Genomic DNA, 21,075 nt, shown 5'->3' with positions numbered 1-21,075 from the left:
GTGACGCTGATTAAGACAACGCATTTTCTCTGCTTCCTTTTAATATTTGTCTTCCCCTTTAGAATGTAAGTTTCTTGAGGAAAGGAGTCTGGTGTTTTTCGGTGCAATAACCCTTGCTCCTTATTTTATCAACAAATGTCTCAAATACTTGTTGACTGAAGGAATACTGTGATATTTATTACTTTGCTGTTTGCTTCCATCCCTCTCAAAATCCTCTCTGTCTTAAGAGTAGCAGCTATAATAACAAGGGCTAGTATTCATTAAGTGCTTAAAACATACTAGAAACTGTGCCAAGTGTTGACAGGCATAATGTCATTTAGTTATCATAACAATCTTCTGAAGATTTTGTATTATTCTTCCCTATTTTACAATAGAAACTGAGATCTCGAGAGATTAAGTAGCCCTGAGACAGGTTACATTACCAGTAAGTTGCAGGCCCGAGATTTACACCAGGAAGTCTGCCTCCAGGTTCCTAGCTACTGTGATACTGTGCTTTCCTTATAAGCCCCTGTAAAAATCACCATATGCCTGCCTGCTTCTTGACCCTTCCCTTCACCTTCACACCCAGTGTCCCCGACATGCCATGTTGTTTTACCATGCATCTTCTACTTTTAATGGCTTTCCCTCTTTATGAGTCTGCAAAACACATGCCGGTCTTTCAAGACCCACTCAAGCATCTGAAGCTCTACAAAGCTTTTTCTGACTGCCCTCTGCCCAACTGCACTAGATAGACTTGACCACCCCCTCCTTTATGCCCTCATTGTACCCCGTCCATCTATAACATTTTCTGGGCTTTTTTTGCACTATTGTGGTCTTCCCTAGAATATGAGCTCCATGAGATCAGGAACTGGGTCGTAATTGGTTTTGGTATCTTCAGAACTTAATACAGATCTTCATCGTGGGCATTAATAAATATTACATAAAATTCTCTTATTCTCATAATATTTACTCTTATTGTTTAAAATAAAAACATCTCTTTCTGATATATAACCTCTCATCATACTAATACTTATCCCTTTCAGCATTTAAAAATTTTAATCGGTACTGCTTTTATTTCCAGAAGTTCTATTTTATTCTTTCAAAATCTACAGTCTCAAATTAGTTGTGTTCAAGACTTGGGTAGCTAATTTTCATTTGTTTTTATTTCTCGCTTCTCCTTCATGGTGATTCATTTCCTCGTGTGGTTTGTAATTTTTTAATTTGTGAACTCATCTTCTGCAGGGCCTATTTTTCCCTGGAGATCCTGATTGCTCTGGATGCGGGAGAAAAAAATAAAACACTTCTGAGTCCTTTCAGATGTGTTTTCACTGGGGGTTTCAAGTCGTTCGATAGCCCAAAATCAGCTTCTCATGCTAATTTCGTGGTTTAAGTTGTACCACCCGAGGAGGATAAATTCAGACTCTACACCTGCATTTGGCACAACTCACATGTGGCTTTAAATTTCTCATAAGCAACTCTTCCCCTCCCCCAAGGCCTTGGACAAATAGGAAGCTTTATTTCTGTTTTTCTAAGCTGGTAGGAAAAGTTTTTCTGGATCTCTTTTGATGAATAGGCAGCTTTTTAAGACTCCAAGGTCTATGCACAGAGTTCTTTTAGAGCCTCCCAACGTCACACATGTCCAAGGTCGTGTCTCTGGTCCCCAACCCCTGGACTCTACGTACATATCTGATCTGAAGCGCGCTTGGGCAAGTGGCATCAGCTCCTACTTACCGCTCTGCTCTCTTAATTTCTGGCACTGAAGATTTCCTTTTCACTTGTTGAGCTAAGCTATGTACTAAACAATGGGTGGAGAAATATTTTTCCAGCCCTTATATTTGTAATGGGATTTGTATGTGCATCTTTGTGTTGTTGAAAATCCCACTTCAGATCTTTAGAACACTCTCATATGTTTCTCAGGTGACCCACCCTGTAACTTACAAGAAAGATTAGCCAGGTAGAAGGCCCTGTTACGCTAGGTGACGGTAGATTGAAATAGTTGGAGATTTACCTAAGTGCTCATGGACAATAAGTCACCTCGCCAGTTTGAAAGATTCAGGTCTTCTAGTTTTAACTTAACGTTGTACAAACTGAGGGATTCAGTCAATACCTAGTGAAGGCAAAGATGGCCTTTTTGCAGGTAGTCCTAAAATAAGTCCTCAAAATAAGATCAGCAACTTACTCTTTTGTGGGCTCTAGACCCAGATTTATTCCCTTGGATCTCACCTTGTTCCACTCCTCTCTCCCGCATCTCCATCCTTCTCCTGAGTATTTTGATGAATGTCTACCGTTCTCCAGTACACTAAGCTATCTTTTCCATCCAGCTATCTTCTAAGCTGTCTCTTAAACCTCATGAATGTGCCTGAAGCCCATCTTGCCCATAGGAATCATTCTCCCCTGCCTAATCACAATGAAGATGTTCCTCTCCACTCTACATCTGTCTGCTTCAATTCCACCCTTTTGTGCTCACACATCATTCCGTCACCCAGTGAATTGAGGAAATTAGGAAGATAGGTCAAATTTAACCTACAAGAGAATAACTTAAAGACCTGAAGTTAGAAAACTGTCTCCAAACGCAGTGAGCTCTGAGATGTCTGGGTCCCATGGAAAAATAACAAAGCCTATATATGGAAGGCAGTCATGTTGTTCACTTGGAATTTGCCCATTCCAACACACCCAGCCCAGGGTCTGTCGGTAAGCTAAAAAAGCAAGAGTGAGGATCAGAATTCCAAATCAGAGAATTCACTTGACTCACCTTCCTTCCTCTACTTTGAATCTTTTCTTTCACTGAATTCCCTTGGTTCTTGACACGTTTGGCTTTGCATTTTGTCTTTTTTTTTTTTTTTTTTTGGTGAGGAAGATTTGCCCTGAGCTAACATCCATTGCCAATCCTTTTTTTTTTTCCACTTGAGGAAGATTAGCCCTGAGCTAACATCCGAGCCAATCTTCCTCTATTTCTTGTGTATGGGATGCCTCCATAGCATGGCTGATGAGTGGAGTAGGTCTGCACCCAAGATCTGAACCTGAGAACCCAGGATGCCAGAGTGGAGCAGAGGAAACTATAACCACTTGGCCACGGGGCTGGCTCCTTGCCTTTTTTTCCTTAAGACTCGTTTGGATTTAGTAAGTTTCCCCCAACTGTTTTCCTTGGTTCTGACTACAATCCCTTTGGGCAGAGGTTCTGGAAATTTTTCATTACCTTGAAGACCTCAAATGAGAAGAAGAAACACTCTGATAGCTGGACCCCAAATCTTTTATACAAGAAGGGAGATCACACCCTTTTAATCTTTGAACCCCAATGAAATTCTGATTGAATAGGTAGTGCAAATGTATACACAACCCCACCCCAAACATTTTTTTACACGTTCTGAATGAACTAAGAGCAAATGTCAGATCTTTACACAGGATTGAAGGAAATTTGCCCCCACCCCCCAAAAAAACCTGCTAAAGCCAATTAAAAGTCTTCCTAACTTCAAATTTCATTACAAGCAGAGAAAAAAAGAAAATATTTACAAATGGAAATCAGAAGGATAGGCACTCCTGAGTATTAGGTTCAAAACATCTTGTTAATTAGTCGGCCTTTCTTGTCTCCTTACCTAGGTCAGGATATACAAGGGAAATCTATGTAGGAGCACTTGTTTTTCTGCGATCACTCATTGCTGGTAAAAGATGTTTGTGCTAAAATTGAATGTTTAAGGTTATCTCCTTGCTGAAGATGACACTTGTCACAGTGTGATTGCCAGCAACAAGGGAGGGTTAATGCAAATAGTTTAATATTACCACGTCTGAGATGTACTCCATTAGTGTCACAGTGCATTGGGTTAAATGCATTCTTCCAGCATCTTATATCTTATTGTCCTTTCACGCTCATGGGTGGCTGCACCAAAAGGAATAAAAGAGTCATCCAGCTGTCATCTGAAGAAATGTTAGGCTAGGAAGCTATTCTTTTAACATGTTGTTGTTATTATTATTATTATTATCAGTGAAAAACACTCAGAAAGCTTAGATTAGGCAATTGGCAATCCAACTCTTGACAATGCACGGTGTTCACGGGGCAAAGGTGACTTAGATAATTCTACACTGCAGCAAGAATCGCTCCAGTGTTTTCACATAGCTCCTTAGATGGAAGGTGTTAAGGAAACAAGCTTGGACATAATGGTTGTTTTCCTTTTCCTTTGGCTTCTATACAGAGCTCTTGCTTTCCAATAATCTGACTTCTTCTATGGGGGCTCTCCGACTCTGATCAGTAAGTGCAGTCCGAGAATCTGATACTTATGTGGAGAGAAAACTGAAAGGTTGCAGGACGTGACTGTCTTGTCCAGCAGGAGTCCACTTACGTGCGTCTATGGAGGCCAGCAAAGGATGTTGTTGATGAGTGTCAGCACGGCTGCTCCTGAAATCAGATGCTTTCTTCAGGATATAGTATTGCTTTATTCTGGGACTCTGCAGGGTTTCTGTGGCATTGGGCTTTGTTTGAAAATTCAAAGAATTCTCCAATGGCAAGCTTGGCTGTTCTATAAAATAATCAATTAAAAACCCAAGTGCTTTAGATACTGTGAAAGCAAGTCACAAATGTCCCTGTTTGCATCTGAAAAAAAGAAGAGAGATTGAGCGTTATTTTAGTATCAAGGACAGCTGTCACCTAATGGGGTGAATTCTTTACACAAAGAAACTATAAGCAATGGAAAATGCCAAGGTCTATCATTGTGTAAGCAGGTTAAACTAAATAATATGTTCTAAATATTTTATTGTGTAAGCAGTTTGATTGCATTGCTTTTGAGGGGCTGCCGAGATGCAGAGGCAAATGTGACTGCCTTTCTTCAGGTGCCGTAGTCCTATCAGTTATGTTAGTGTGTCCACCACTCGGCCCCACTGGTTTTCCTAAGAGGTTTTGCCCAAGTATAATATGTTTTGTTCTTACCGATGCATTGGGTATTTCATCCTCATCTGTCTGTCTTATTCACCACTGCACCAGCTTTATCAATATCTGGACATAATGTTACCCACAGGGCACAGTCATATTTCTGTAGTCTGCTCTGGATGTGGATGGGTAGAAAGACTCTTCCTAGTGAATCCCCTCAGGAAATAAGCATAGAATATATCACTTTTGCCTGGAAGATGAAAGAGAAGGAAGAAGGCCTGAGCTGTACACTCAAATCAAGCCTTGCTCCTGCCATAAAAGATGAGGATGCTTTGGACCCCTGAGAGGATTATAGCCCTTGCCTGGAGCAGGAAGTGTGGTTCTAGAGCTCCAGAAAGCAGGCCCTCATTGCACACTTTGCACCGTCCAGCTCTAATGTCTCACAAGGCAGAAAGCGAAGACAACGATAGTAATAATAGCTGACATTTCTTGAGTGCCAGGCATTCTAAGTACTTTGAGCATATAAACCCATTTAATCCTCACAGCAACATGTCTAGAGATGAAGCAACTAAGGCACAATGAAGTTTAGACACATGTCCAGACCTACAGAATTGGCAACAGCAAGGCAGGAATTTGAGTCCAAGCAGAATGTTCCATGCACGGGACTCTTCAAATCTTATTGAATCTGCACGGAATGTCATCACCAATGCAGAACACACAGGTACTAAAAGAAAGAGGGTCCCAACCAATCTAGCATTTTGAAAACACACACCAAGTGTGAGATACTGTGACAAATGGCAGTGCCTAAGAAAAAAAGATAAAGACCCTGATCTCTAAGAGCTGCTGTCTAACCAAAAAAGTCGAGCAGAATAGAATAATATTGCCATAATTGCTGTTGTTGTTGTTGTTGTTGTTGTCTGTGTGTGTGTGTGTGTGTGTGTTTTGAAGAGAAAGACATGTCCAGTTCTTGTCAAATTGTTTTCCAGTAGAGTCTCAGCTTTTCCTTCACAATGGGCCTATAAGTAACAGATGACAGTTGACATTTCAATCAGTTTTATACTCACGGGGAGACCTTCCCTGTCTCCTTTCACTTCATTGCGCAAACTTGTTTGCCTCTGGCTTCATAAGCGGCCTTCATCATGTGCCTCTTCCTTAGACTCAGTTATTTACTTTTTGTGATGAGGAAGACTGGCCCTGAGCTAACATCCGTGCCAATCTTCCTCTATTTTGTATGTGGGATGCCGCCACAGTGTGGCTTGTTGAGAGGTGTGTAGGTCCACACCCAGCTCCAAACCCATGGACCCTAGGCCACCAAAACAGAGCACATGAACTCAACCACTACGCCACTGGGCTGGCCCCTTCAGTTATTTTTTTATTCTTGTTGATTATCTTATCATCCTTAAATCTTTTTCTTTCAAAGCACTTCTTTTCCTCTTTTCCCCTCAGCCACCTCTTGGTAGTTGTTGCTTCTAGACAGCATTTTAGTCACTCTCAGGAAAGCTTTTACAGGCTATGCTGAATATTTGAGCTCAGACCTCAGGTTCAGAGGTTCTTAGATACCAGGCTTCGTGTCTCTGCCATTGAATTACTGAGTTGTGTCACCCCAATCACCTGACCAGCATGAATCACCTGAAGGTGGAAGAGGATGAGACGAAGTTCAGAGAGAGTCCTAGGGGGAGAAAAATTGAGGTCTTAGACTGGGGAGAAGAAGGTGTTAGAGTAAAAGGCAGCAAATGATCTAGGAGACTCAGAGGCGATTCTTTCAGTGGAGGTGAACAGGATGGTGGAAGGTTCCCACTGTGAGAGAAGGCTATTGTGTCCCTTTCCTTGAAATACTAAGCACCGAGGGGCAAGTTTGACCTCTTTGATTTTACATGGGGGCCCAGGACCTGTGAATAGAAGGAAGAAGCAAAAAGCAGAACGGACTACATAACTGTGGTGCCTGATGGAAAATGAAAATTCAGGACCCCTTGTTGAAAAGTTATTAAGAATTTCAAGACCGTGACAACAAAGCATTAAACCAAGCAGGTGGCCCTTCTAAGTGTGGGACCCTGTATAACTCCATAGGTCACACACCCACGAAGACGGCCCTGCTGGGGAATTCCAATGAAAGGAGAGAGGGTCTCTCTCTGCTGGAGTGCTGTTTATTTCACAGCTAATAATTGGGTTTTGCCTGGGGGCCCAATACAGGAGAAGATGTGTGATGATGATAGAAACGCTGTTGGAGAACTTGAGGAAAAATATAAATTTTACAAGCAACTGTCAGACAAAAAAAATTCTGTGATGAAGTCATATGAGCAGTTAATAATCTCCCTAGCAGCAGTAAGCTATCATCTCTGTCTGTGTGTGTATCTGGAGATAACTCCAAATTGAAAGATATCACCCTTGAGGCCACTGAGTTAAATTCAAAGATAGTAAAAAAAAATGAAAGAAAGAAAGAAAAAGAAAGGCATGATTTTCAGAGACTAGGTGAAGAAGAAGAGGCAGTTGCTTGAGAAATGGGGGAGAGATGGTGTGTACAGGTTTCTATCGTGGGCACGTGGGTTTTGCGGGAGAGGCAAGAAGAGAAGAGAGAACTGTGAGAAATGCAGGTGTATAAGCAAATGGAAAATTAGTACAGGTTAAGGAAACAAAGCAAATATTTAACTGCAAATGAGATTCTTAGGAAGAAAAATGGTTGATCAGTTGAGTGCCTGGGAGCGGGGGGATGGGCTGGAAGGACTCTGATTAATCAGCTTGGAAATCCTTAAATTAGTAACTAATGAAAAACAAATTTGCTTTTTTCTCTCCTCATTAATTTTGTATTATGTGAAGGAAATTACATTGACAGTAAACAGTAAAGAACTGAACATTCTGTTAAAACAGAAGATACAACTGTATTGTTAAATAAATACACAGCAGTCTCTCTCCAATTAGCTACCGTTTATAAAGTGCAGTGAGAACCTGGATGAAGGGTGCTACAAAATTGTGTGTTATTATAGTTCTGATTACTCGTAAAATGCCTACAAATGAAAAAGGTTCACATGCTACACAGGAATGTGTGTATGAGAAAGCTACTATGTAAAGAAAAAAATGATATGGATGACTGTTTCCTGGTTCAAAGGTTCTGAAAGTCTCTGGGAGAAGGACAAATACATAATGCTAGTTCTACATGCTGCATCTCTATAGGCTGTGTTCTGGGGTCACTTAGGGCTGGAAGGGGCTCACGGAGAACTGGTTAACAGCTACTCTTCACACTGAAATTGTCCTACCTCCTGCCCAGCCCCTGACAGAGATTCTGATAAATGCGCCAGGAGGAGAGGAAATCTCATCCATGTCTCTGGCCTGCTGGTTGCTTGGGGAGGCTCAAAATGGAAACTCCCGTAGACGACTGGGATCTGAGCTTTGAGAGACCTTGGAAAGAATCTGGAGCTTGGAAGACCCTGAATCTTCCTGGAATGGGCTCTAAGAGCGGATCTCCTAAAATAAAGCAGCAAGAGGGGCAAGATGAGCGGGGTGCAGAAAACAGATGCAGGCAGAAGGGAGGGGCTCTAAGAGAAAGTGGACATAAAGGCATTTTTGCCTTTGGAGAAGGGTATGATTGGGGGATTGTTCTGTGTGTGTGTGACTGTGTGTCTGTGTGTACTGATGTGTGTGTATACTGTCTTCTGTGTTGTGTGAGCTGTGGGACTTTGGCAGGAAGCTGCCTTCCTTGGAAACCTGGCCTAAGGACAACATGAGAGGAGATTTGGCCTATTTGTTTTATGAAAAAATAAAAAGGAAACAAAGAAATGAAAGCATGAAGTTGAATGTGGAGGGGGAGCCAACCTGGGGATTTGTAGAGCAAGGAGTTCAGCAGTTATCAGCAAGCAAGACAAGGAATCAATAATCAGGACTTTTAAAAGGCTGACTAATTTTATACTCACAGCTTCGGGGCACAAAGCGACATACAGTTATTGGCCCACATGGCTGCCCCCTTAACCCTTTCTCTCTGCATTTGGGTAAAAAGGCTCCCTTTGGCCAGGCCTGAGCCCATACTGTTTTTGCATTAGGAAACGTGGTCACAGTGATCAAGAATTGTCTCATTTTGGGTTGACACTGGCAGGGCTCTAAGCAGGGCAGTCAGACACAGACAGGACTTTAATCTGTGCCAGGTGGCTGAGCAGCAGGTGAGTCTCTCACAGACGGCCATCCCTAGGGCTCAGCACCTAACAGTGGACCAGCCTTTGGGTGTCCTCTGGGTATCAAGAAACAGAAATGTGCCCCTGGTACAATCTGATGCTCAAACTGAAAACGCCAAAGAGGCTATTAAAACGGTGTTGGGAGCAGGATTCGGAGAGTGAATTATAAAGGTGCAGAAGAGGCAATTAACGATGGAGATGGCAGTACCACTTGGTTATCTTCAGGTCCTTTTGACTCTGAGACTTCATAATGCCACAATCTCCTGGGGAATAGGGAGAAAAATATGAGTGTGAGAAAAGCAAAGAAAAAAATGGCAAAATCAGAAATTTTAAAATAGCTAATATTTAATTTGCACATTCCATAAACTAGGCAGCGGGCTAAGAACTATGTGATTTTTATTCCTTTTTTTCCCACATATATTGCTCCATTTATTTAGATTTTATTTTTTTAATTTTTAAATTTATTTTATTGAGGTCGCATTGGTTTATAACATTATATAAATTTCAGGAGTACATCATTATATCTTGACTTCTTTATAGACTGCATTGCGTTCACACCAAAAGTCTAGTTCCCAATGTGATTTTTGTTCTTATTTTCTTTTTGGTGCTGAGGAAGATTTGCCCTGAGCTAACATGCAGGCCAATCTTCCTCTATTTTTTAGTATGTAGGCCACCAGCATGGCATAGCTGCTAACAGAGTGGTGTAGGTCCACACCCAGGAACTGAACCCGGGCCACCGAAATGGAGCATGCCAAACTTAACTGCTAGGGCACTGGGGTTGGCCCTGTGATTTTTATTCTTGAATTCTCACCACGCCCCCATGAGAGTGAGCTCCAATAATAAAGTACCCATGAGATAGGTATTAATCTTCTCTCCTTTTTACCCATTAGGAAAGTGGTGCTAAAAGAGGGTCACCTGCCCAGGGATGTCCAGCTGGACCAGGAAACCTGAATCTGTCTGACTCTAGAGTCTCCACTCCCTCCACTGTGCCGCACCGTCTCCTCCAGATATGGACTAGACAAGGAATGGAAGAGGCAAGTAAGTTAAAAGGACCAGAGAGAAAAGGATGAGTCTCAGAGTTTTAGAAGAGATTGCACATATGAGAGAAGGTAACATGTTATTCATTAGTAAGAAATGATCCAGTAAGTGGTCAAAACAAACTCCCAGGGAAGACATTTTCCAGCTCAGTATCTGTTCCCCCACATAGTGGAAATAACTAGCTTTGTTGAATGACACCTTTAGTGAAGGTTAAAGGAAATATAATTGGGTAGAATTGCCTCCTCACAACTTGGGAGGTGACCATTGATGGAAATGGGCACATCGTCCTTTAAATACTATTCATTCTTGAGTCAGCCCCATGTGAATCACGTAGCTCCATCTTTAGAAAACCAAACGCAATGCATAGTCCATTTTCCTGGCAGCATGAAACATGCGTGAAGGATGTTAATCGATTTTGATTCTTTGCCCCTTTTGCTTTAAAATGGGGCAGAAGAGTATGTTAAGCATACACTTGGCAAAATGCCTAAAAGCAGAGAGGCCCTAAAGCAATGTTAATTTCTATACTCTGCTTTCCCTCAGCCACTCTTCTGATCCAGGGGTCTCCAAAGATTTTCAATGACCCTCCCATCAGTTAAAAGAAAAAAGAGAGAAAGAATGACAAATACGAGAATGTGCCATTGTAGTGGATACTGTGGTGCTCCACTTAGATCCCCTCTTCAAGGCTAATGCACATAGTCCCTCGCTGCTGAAAATATGTCCCTATGGGCTGATGCACATAACCCCTTGCTGCTGGAAATAGGGGTTGACATTGTCTCAGCTGCATCTTTCACTGGGAATTGCCCTCAGCTGAAGGGAACTGCCTCACTCAAGGTAGCCTCTCCTCCAAGGGGGTGTCCCATGACTAATGACGGCCCAATGTGGAGGTGGGAAGGCCAAGCCCCTTTACTTTAATTCAGGAAAACCCTAAAGGGCCTTCCCAGCTCCAGAGCTCACAGTAGGATCTGCTGAGACCTCAGCTGCAAACACATTGCAGGTCACTTTCTCTCTCTGCCCCATCCTGCCTCCTCCCTTCCTGGCAGATGTATCTCCCGGAGCATGCCCAATCAACCTTCTGAATGCAGCTCTTTACCTCCAACCCTGTTTCTAGTGAGTCCATTCTAAGACGATCCTCAGGTATATTTTTATAGTGAATTACCACCTTCAAATGTTGAATACATGAATTCTGTACTCAAATATTATTTCACTATAAAATGTTCACAAAATAAAAACTTAAATGTGGAAAAAATAAATATAAGTTGAAGTTCTAATGTTTTCTTCCCACAACCTCTCCCCCTACTCTTACACACACACACATGCACCCCCCACCCCACACAAAGTGGAGACTATTCTTGTTCAATAAATAAGTGAAAGATTCTGTCTCAAATGTTATGGAGAATGTAAACATGATCTTACAGTGTAGTTGGGAGGAAAAAACCACTTGTACAAATAACAAATGCTTGGGACCACATAGGAAGGAATTGAAGCACTTGTGTAAGAACAGGAGGTAGAGACACCAAGTAACCCGGGCTATATATAGGGGCTGAGGTCCCTCTAGCTGGGAGAATTATGGAAGGTTTCCTAGGGCAAATAGGATAAAAGGGGGTGGGTAGTATTTCAAAAGGAAAGAATGATAAGGGGTAGGCATGAAGTTAGGAAAGAAGTTGGTGAGGAGGTAGTTTTGGAAAGTGAAGAGGAGAGAAACCTCAGGAGTGTGGGTTTATGTGGGAAAGACATGGAAGATAAGGCTGGAAAGGTGGAAGAGGTGATCTCACATTGGTGGCGACACTCTAAATGCAAGGCTAAGTGGTGTGGGCTCTGTTATGTTGGCAATGAGGAGCTAGAAAAGGGTTTTGAGATGAGTGGAAGTCTTTTAGGAAGATTAGTCTGTTAACAACATGCAAAGAAAGTGGGCAGAAAGTGTACCCAAAGTACAGAGAATTTAGCACAAAAACGAAAATAGATTAATGACAGATCAGTGAAGAACTAGGGGACATGAATGAGAACAGAAAGAAAAACATTCATAGAAAAGATAGAAAATTCATAGAAAAGATAAAAATCTACATCATCTGAAGAATAAGGAAAAACACCAGAGAACTGGGTTTTACACTGTAGTAATTTACAGGAATATAGTGTTGCTACCAAACATAAGGACATCGGGGGAACTAACTCTGGAGAAAATGATGATGTCTTTGTTGTGCCATTTTGACTTCAGAGTGATCACGGGACATCTAGTTGGAAATATTTAATAGTTATATCCGTAGGACTGGAGCCAAGAGAAAGGATAGAACGAGACATGTATTTTCAAAGCCATCTGTGTAGCAATCCTATTTGAGTTCTTGAGAAGGAATGAGTCTCTTGGAGAGATTCACATAAAGCCAGAGTCTCAGAGAATGGAAGAGGGAGACAGATGGATCTGAGGTGGGGAAGGGGAGTGTTGGAAGGCGCGGAGGAAGAGACTCTCAAAACAAGGGCAAGAGCATTGTCAAGATCCTGAAGCTGCAGAAAGTCCAGGAAGAATGAGCAGAAACCATCAGGTGGGGTGACTAGGAGGTTATGATAATCTTTAAAAGGACAACTTCAGTTGATTTGAGAGGAGGAAGAAGAGAGGCGTGGTGAGTTGTATACGACTTTCTTTTTAAGTTCGGCCGTGAATATAGTGAGAGAGAATGTAGTGGTGAGAGAGTGGCAGGGTCACAAATAAAGGCATTTTCAAGATAGGGAGGATATGTACAAGGAAGAGGAGAAAATGATGGCGCTAGAGAAAGAAAGATTGGTGGGTCCATCAAGTGGAGGCAAGGTCAGCCAGAGCATGGAGGAAGGGTGCCTTGAAAACGAAGGTCTCAGTCCTGAGTCAGCAGAAAATGAAGAACATGGGTGGAGAGAAAGGCACTGCAGATCTGGTCTAAGTTTGCCCAATTTTTATTGGACTTGCACACATTTCATTCTTTGGGAGAGAGAGATATCATCATAGACACATACACATACACACTCTCTCCTTTCCTCACACATTCACACATATATACTCCACAAAGAGACCAGCTCCCACTGAGACCTAACTAAATAATTTTAAAAGTGGGAGTGCTTTGGCACTTGGAGAAGATGAGAAATTAGATTTCTGCCTGGGTTTCCTTCATGCTGTCAACCTCTCCCTGGTATAAATGCCACCCTCCCTCACTCTTGCCCTGCAAAGCTGCTGAAGTCTTAAGACCCTGGCTTAGAAAATAAAGGAAGCCTTGCCTTTCTACTGCACTCCAGACAGTGCAAAGCTAATCATGTCCTGTTGGGAAGGAGAGGATTCAGTCTCTGAGATCTGATTGGGCCAAGTGCCCTCTTGAGTAAACACAATCTGCATAGCCACCTCAAGATACACCAGAGTTTTCACTAGAGGAGGGTTGATTGCTGTTGCATCTATAAGACTGTGTAAGCACTCTTCCCCTTTGTTACACTCACAAATATGGTTGGGATAGGTTAGAGTAGCCTCTGGAAGAATCAGTCTAGAGACCTAGAAAAAGCAAAGGGAGACAGCCTATGGATACATGATAGAGGGTGCTCTGAGAATAAAGAGGCATCTGGTGGAAAAAGCAAGGCAAGGAATGGAATCAGGCTGTGGAGCAGAAGATCTGGATTCAAATTCTGGTCCTCTGACTTGGGAATTGTATGGCCTCAAGCCAATATCTTGCCTGCTTCATGCTTCGTTTTGCTGATTGGTAACAAAATGTGAATAGTGCCTTCCCTGAAGACTTGTTGCTCTGAGGATTGGAAAGGAGAACACTGGGCATGGAGTGGGTGCCCAGTTACTATTGTGGGAGAGGGAACAGCTGAGAAAAAGATGAAGGAGCTGCAAAAGGAAAGTCTTCTTCAGTGGCTTTCTACGGACCGGAACGGGAAAGCTAGAGGACAGAAAGAAAAGAAAGATTGTGTTTTCCACAACATCTAGGGTGGGCAAACATAAACTCGATGTAGGAGATAATAGAAAAAAGTCAATGAAGTACTCAGAAGGGCAAAGAAATATGCCCAAAGAATGTCATAGCAGCAAGTACTAAAATATGATTGGAAGTTCTGAGAACTCGGGCTAGATTGCTTTTAAATAATTTGTAGGCTGTTAAATTATTTGTGAATGGCTGAGACAACAAAGACGTTTTGGTGCTTGCTTCCGTGCGCATTTGGTAAGTTTGGTAACCAGAAATTCCTGAAGCAGGGCAGGATGCAGGCGGGGAGGGCTAAGAGCAAGAGTTCAGTTTTCCGGCTGTGTGGCCTCCAGGCAAACAAGACGGTATAGCCATGAGCATAGAGAGACAGGGATGAGAGTCACATTGGTTCTAGCTGAAGAATCTCTCTTGGTTATGAAGCTCAAAGAATTTGGGAGACAATGAGTCAGCCCATCCTATTCAATATGCACAGAAAACTTGGAACAAAATCAATTCAGCAGTGGAAACTGGCCTGTTACCTGGAGAATCACGAAGTGAGGAACACTTCTTATGCAAAAAGCAGCTGAGGTTATTCCGCACCAGCCAGACACAGGCGAGGAGAGGCAATTAAATCTTCCTATGCCCTCTGGAGACTCCTGTGAACTCTTTGTCTAACTCATTCCCATAATTTGCTGAAACCACTGCTGATATTTTCACTTATAAGTAACCAAAAACACACAGGCACAGAGACATACACCAAGTTGCACACACCTGCACAACCCACGCATACCGTAGGTCTGCTAGGAGTGTGCTTTGGGAAGATGGGCGGGGATCTGGAACACACAGAGAGGAGACAGATAAAGAACTTTCTTCCTTTTTCTCACACCATATCGCTTCTTCCCCATGTAAGTGGATTTCCTGTCCTTACTTAAGCCCTGTGTGGCTTAAGGAAGAGGATTGGTGAGGTGTGGAAGTATCTAGAGGATCTTCCTCCTTGAGTTATTGATAGCTAAAAGGCTGGTGACTGGCCTAAACACCAACATAGAAATGCTTCTAAAGAGAGAGAAATTCCGCCAACATCCACCACCACTGCCTCCCCTCCAAAGCGACAGTGCTGATCCTGCCCGGGGACACACATTCACATAGGCTGGACCTCATACTACCTTGAATGAGCAAACAGCTCATGACTTTTGTCCTTGGCTGTCTTGGCAAGTCCTGGGGCCTTGAAAGGAGCCAATCTCATAACATCTTTCACTGATTGTCACTTGGGTACCAAAAAATGGGACAGAAATACCTCAGACAACATCTATAGCAAAGATGTCCTGTCTTGGAAAGAGTAATGATGATTAACAACAACAATAATTTCACTCAGAGCAATAGCCAGTCCTTATAAGGGCCTACAACACCCTGTAAGATCCAGCCCCTTTACCTGGGCTCCTACAGCCCCTTGTACATTTGGCCCCAACCACACTGGCCTCCCTGCTATTCTTTGAATATGCCAAGCACATTGGCCCAGCTCTTTCCTCTTCCTGAAGCTCTCTTTCTTCAGAAATCCACTAGCTAAACCCGCTTGCCTCCTTCAAGCCTTTGCTCAAATTTCACCTTTTCATTGAGACCCACCCTGACCACTTTATCTGCTGCAAACTGCCTGGCCCCTGCTGACCTCCCTCACCCTAGTCTGCATGTGCCTTTTCCCGTGGTTCCCATCACCTTCTAACACACAATATACATGGCTTATTTATTATGTTTATTGTTTGTCTCCTTGGTTAGACTATAAGTAAACACTATTGGGGCAGAAAACTTTGTTTTGTTTACTGATATATCCAAGTGCCTAGATAGTCCCTGGCACATAATAGGGGCTCAATAAACATTAGCTGAATAAATGAAGGTATCTAACTTTATGCCACATACAGTTCAAAGAGCATTGCACTTATTTAATCTCATGGTAACTCGTACTGTTATTATTCTGAGTTGACAGATGAGGAAACTGAGGCACACAGAGTTTAACAGCTAGCCCAAGGCTAACCTACTGCTAAGTAATGGAGCGAGAATTCACAGCCATGCAATGTGATTCCAGAGCCACCGTGAGCTGCCTCTCAGAAAGCCCGCGTTAGGAGCCCACGCTGAAAAGGGAAAGGTTCTCTCCAAAAGATGGGATTCTATTTTCCTGCTTATGCTGCAGCAGAATGATCCTAAACGCTCACAGAGATTCTGTTACTACAATGGGATTTTAATAATGCTTTCAGAGTCTTGTGGCCAGGATGAAGATTAAATATGCTAATAACTATAAATAGCAATTTCATTTACTAAGCGTATTAGTGAGTCTCTAGATTCAACAGGTATTAAAATATGCTAATATGGTTACTGAAGAAATTGTTGACCCCAAAGTGTTCAGTTTGGAGTGGCAAAACAATTATCTCAACCAAAAGTTACCTGCAATTGCCTTGGTTTCTTTTTGATATGCTGATGACTTAAAATGTGAACCATCCATTTATTAATTTCTACTTGTTAAACTTGAAAAGTCTGTGCCACGTTATTTTTAATTGCATCAATTAAAATGAGAGTCACATCCATACTATGGATGTCATTGTATGCATGTAATTAATCAGACACTGAGGAAATAAGGCCACTAAGATATTAACATCATAAAGCACATCAGTCAATAAGGGAATATTATGGATTTTCAAGCCTTGTACTGTAAAATAATAAATATCCTCACAAACGTGATCAGCTAACAATTTAAATAACGTTTAAGGAGAAGAAAACCCAAATGAACTGTTCCTTATTTTTTTAAATTATAGTAGAAGATCTTTCATTTTTCATTTATTATATAATTTATACTCTGGCTTGCATGATATAGCACCCAATAACAATATAGCACCAATACTATGATATAGAGATCAGTGGATTATACAGGGTGTATATTTTTGTGTCTGGCTTCTTAAGCTCAGCATTGTGTCTGCAAGATTCTTCCACGTTGTTATGTTTAGTGACAGTTCATTCATTCACTTTGATGTGTAGTATTCCACTTTGTGACTACACTGCTATCTATTTATCCATCTTATGGTTGATGGACATTTGAGTTGTTTCCAACTCGCAGCATTATGAATATACATCTATAGATATTTTTGTATGTGTCATTTGACATACATTTATATGCATTTCCATTGTACGTGGACTCAGGAGAGGAAGTGCTGGGTCACAGATTATACGTATGATCAACTTTAGTTGATGATGTCTCTGTCCCTAAAAGCAGTTCCCAAGTCAAGGACTTGAGTGCCAATAATTTCTTTAGGCAGTAATTCCAGGAGACACTGGGAGCAGGAATGGAGACATAGGAAATGAAATAAAACCCTTGAAGAATGCAGTATCACACAAGTTGCCAATGCAAGCAACTGGAGCTTAGTGGAACTTGTCTGAGCTATCCTGACTGAGGGGTGGGGAAACTAGGGTATTTATCCACCAAATGCCCATCTGTCATTGGGTGACAGTTGCATGGGGGCGTTAATTCTCTGGCATTTCTAGCTTGCCCTGCCTGCAAGCTGAGTGTCCCCACATCCAATATAAAGCTCTCAGGCTGGGAGGCACAAGTGAGGGTGATAGGTAGCCTTCCACATGTAGAGCTACTGCCGAGATGATATGGGCCGACAGCATCTACTATAAAAGCTGAGCTCAAAAAAGAAAGCAAAACCTCTATGTGGCAAAAATGAAGAGAGAAATCAACACCAAAGCAGTAGTAAGGAGTGAATTACTGCCCAATGAGTTTCAGGTCAGATATAGGCTCTAAAGTCTAGGGACTAGGGACAAAAGACATGAACTTTGGCCTGTGTGAAGCTGGAAATGAATTCCTTGTATAGAGGCCTTAGCCGGAGTATCTTCCTTGTTCATAGGATGAGATCTAAAAAACTGTGTTCGCTGGCTCAGAGAAACAAAAAGAAGCCTGCAGTTTGTCCACAGCTTTAGCTAAGGAGAGGTTCAAGTTGTCCATGAGAGATGAAACCCCAGGCCTGTGCCACATGTAGAGGTGGAGTCTGGGTTAATACTATATGGTATGGGACTATTAAACCAAAAAATTCACATTGGAAGCTGGTCTGGGATCAGTGAACTCCTTCGACCCCTGGCAGAAGTGTGTTTGAAATCACTCTAGAATTAGGGAGCGGATTGCTGCTGCAGACAGCTGAGCCTCAATCCCGCTGTGAAACTCTGGGAGGCAACGTAGGACAGCCTCAGAGCTATCCCAACTGAGGATGAGGCTTAGCCATATTTATCTGGTAACTCCCAGCAGTTATTTATTGAGACCGTCTCCCAGGGAATTAACTCCCCAGCTCTTTGGGCCTGCCCCACATGCAGGCCAACCAAGTTATGGCACCTAAAGGAGGTCCTCAAAGAGTCATGGGTGTTTGCTGTTGGCAACTGTCAGGCAAGTGTGCATGGGAGTGGTGGATGCTGAGGAGACACAGGGAGCACACCAACACTATTGCCTACACCGTCAAATAGTTGATAGCCCCACCAGCTGGGTAAAGTGCTCCATTTCTTCATATTTTTGTCAACAAATAACATTACCTCTGCCTTTTTTTTTTCATTTTAAAGATTCTAGGGAGTGGTTATCAATATATTATTGAGCCTTTATTTTGTATTTTCCTGATGGTGACTAATGAGGTAGAGGACGTTTTCACGTGAGTGTTGACCATGGGATATCCACAACTGTGAAGTGACGATTAAGTCATTTGCTTATTTTTTCTATTGGGTTGTTCTTGTTTCTTTGAAAGAATTCTTTATATTTTCTGGCTATGAGTCCTTTTCAAGCATATTTATTGCAAATATCTTCGCCTACTTTGTGACTTCCCCTTTTAGTCTCTTAATGGTGGCCTTTGACGAACACAAATTCTTAATTTTCACTTAGTATAATTAATCAGCTGTTTCCTTTCTGGTTGGTGCATTTTTGTCTCCTGTTTAAGAAATGTTTGCCTATGCAAAGGTCGTGAAAATATTTCCCTTTCACATTTAGATCTGTTATCCACCTGGAAGAGATTTTCATATATGATCTGAGGAAGGGGTCAAAATTCATGTTTTTCACTGTAAGCATCCAATCGGCCCTGTACCACTTATTGAAAAGATCATTCTTTCCTCCACTGCACTTCCCTATAGTTTAAGAAATTCTGGTTGGCAGTTATTGTCTTTCAGTACCTCACTTGTTTCTTTCCATTGTCTTCTGGATTCTATCTTTCCAACTGCAAAGTTGATGTTAAGTCTTATATTTTGCACTTTTCAAGGCAATGTGTCTTTTTTTCCTCTGTTTTTAATGTTATCTCTATTTTTGGTTTTCAGCAATCTTACTGTGATGTGCTTAAGTGTATTTTTCTGTGTATTGACTTTATATTAACACTGCAAACCTAGAGGATGTTTTCCACATCCAAAGAGGATTTATTTTTTAACTCCTGCTGGCAGTTGGAGCAGGAGGAAATCACCTTAATTCAATCAGGGCAGAGCTAATTGAGGCTGGGTTTTACCCTTCAGAAGGCCTGGTCTGTGTCCACTTTGGCCATATGCACATGTCATCCTCCTTCAGGGTCAGTTGAAAGGCTGGGTGTTTTCCAGGGCTCCTCTCCCCTGGCTAGCCTTGAATTTTAATTTTTATCTTCTTAGTCCTGTAAAACTGCTGAAAGCTTTACTCATATTCTCTGTCCTTAGTAGCTGCTTTCTATTTATCTTTTCATTCTCTCCACCAATGTCGCATAGGAATCAGTGAATTCCTGAAGGGAAAAACAATGTAGAGTGTTGAATTCTCCTTGAGTTTCCCTTTTCTCTATGATCTTAAACCTTAAGTCCTGACTGCCTTGGCACCCTTCTGGTGCCTTTCACATAGACTTTTTTCCCCGGTATTTTATCCAGCTTTTCTACTTGTTCTTAGTGGAAGAATTAGTCTCCTGCAAGATAGTTCCTTATGGCCAGAAGCAAAAGTTCTAGTGGTATTTTATACAGTAAACTTTGTAAACATATATTTTTAACAAGCACTGTCATGCAGTTTCAATATAAGAGCTGAGGTTCATAATACCAACTTTGTGACATCCTGATCCTAATGTGTCTTATGACTCACCAAAGGTTGAATTAAAACAAGGAGGATTTCGGTGTGTAAGATATTTGATGAATTTTCATTCATTTCACAGGTAATCTGTGAGTAGTGTATATGAGAATTTGCTTTCAAAATATTCCTGTCAAGGTCTTCTCTTCTTTCCTTATGTGGCGCAACCCTGAGGCATCAATTCTGCCGGACAAACATTTGAAGGAGTCTAAGGCTGCTTCTTGAAAATGTCCTGTCCTTCTGTCTCCACTCCAGAACTTTTATGCAGAAGAGGGATATTTTCCATCTGGCTAAGCAAGAACTCATGGAGGAAATTTAATTTTTATGTAAAAATATCATCTTTGCTAACAAGATGCTTGGAATCGAAAGTGTATGACTCACCTAGTCTTGAATTGTTTGCTTTAGAGCTCTTGTCCAAAACCGGCTGAGACGACTGATATTCAGGAGGAATTATCTAGGGACACGATGCCAATCATTTTATTTCCAGCTGCATGGTGGAGTTACATTTTATACATATATATAGTATATATATACTATAAACTTGGGCCCCTCCCCCAGAATAACTGAATTAGAACATCTTGGAATTTTTCAGAAGCACTTGTGGCAATTCTAATGAGCAGCCAGGTATTGTAAAATACTTTTAGATAGAAGAAAACTACATATCTAAATTACATTATTTTAGGTCCAAGGAGAAATGTCTTTATACAATTATAATTTATGTTCTGCTGTCACCTTTTCTTGAAAGTGAATGTGAGAAGACAAATGTGACCAACAGTTTTATATCATCAGTGAAACCATTTTTTTGGATATTGTCCATCATGTGCTTCAATATCGCTTTATACAAGGGATGGTTTGAATTCACCAGGAGTCACTCGCATGGCTTCAACTACTACCTGCACATTGATGACTCTCAAATGTGTGTCTTGGGCCAAGGTCTCTCTGCTGAGCCTATGGCACAGCTTTACCTGGTTGTACCACTGGCACCTGGACCCCAACGTGGGTAAATGAACTACATTGTTAATACTCCCACTCTCCTGGATCCGATGTTCC

General features: G+C 41.8%; 1 long non-coding RNA gene across 1 annotated transcript; it reads right to left on the bottom strand.

Moving 5' to 3' along the window:
- Positions 1-3,521: 3,521 nt before the first annotated feature.
- LOC139085559 (uncharacterized) lies at positions 3,522-20,621 on the bottom strand. Its single transcript, XR_011543921.1, has 4 exons — positions 20,407-20,621; positions 9,206-9,260; positions 4,898-5,087; positions 3,522-4,564 (listed from the first exon to the last, which is right to left on the bottom strand). It is a non-coding gene; the product is annotated as an uncharacterized lncRNA (long non-coding RNA).
- Positions 20,622-21,075: the final 454 nt, after the last annotated feature.

Source organism: Equus przewalskii, chromosome 9, assembly GCF_037783145.1.
Source record: "Equus przewalskii isolate Varuska chromosome 9, EquPr2, whole genome shotgun sequence".
Taxonomy (NCBI): Eukaryota; Metazoa; Chordata; class Mammalia; order Perissodactyla; family Equidae; genus Equus; species Equus przewalskii.
The sequence above is the reverse complement of the archived record's forward strand: the minus strand, read 5'-3'. Positions and strand labels throughout refer to the sequence as shown.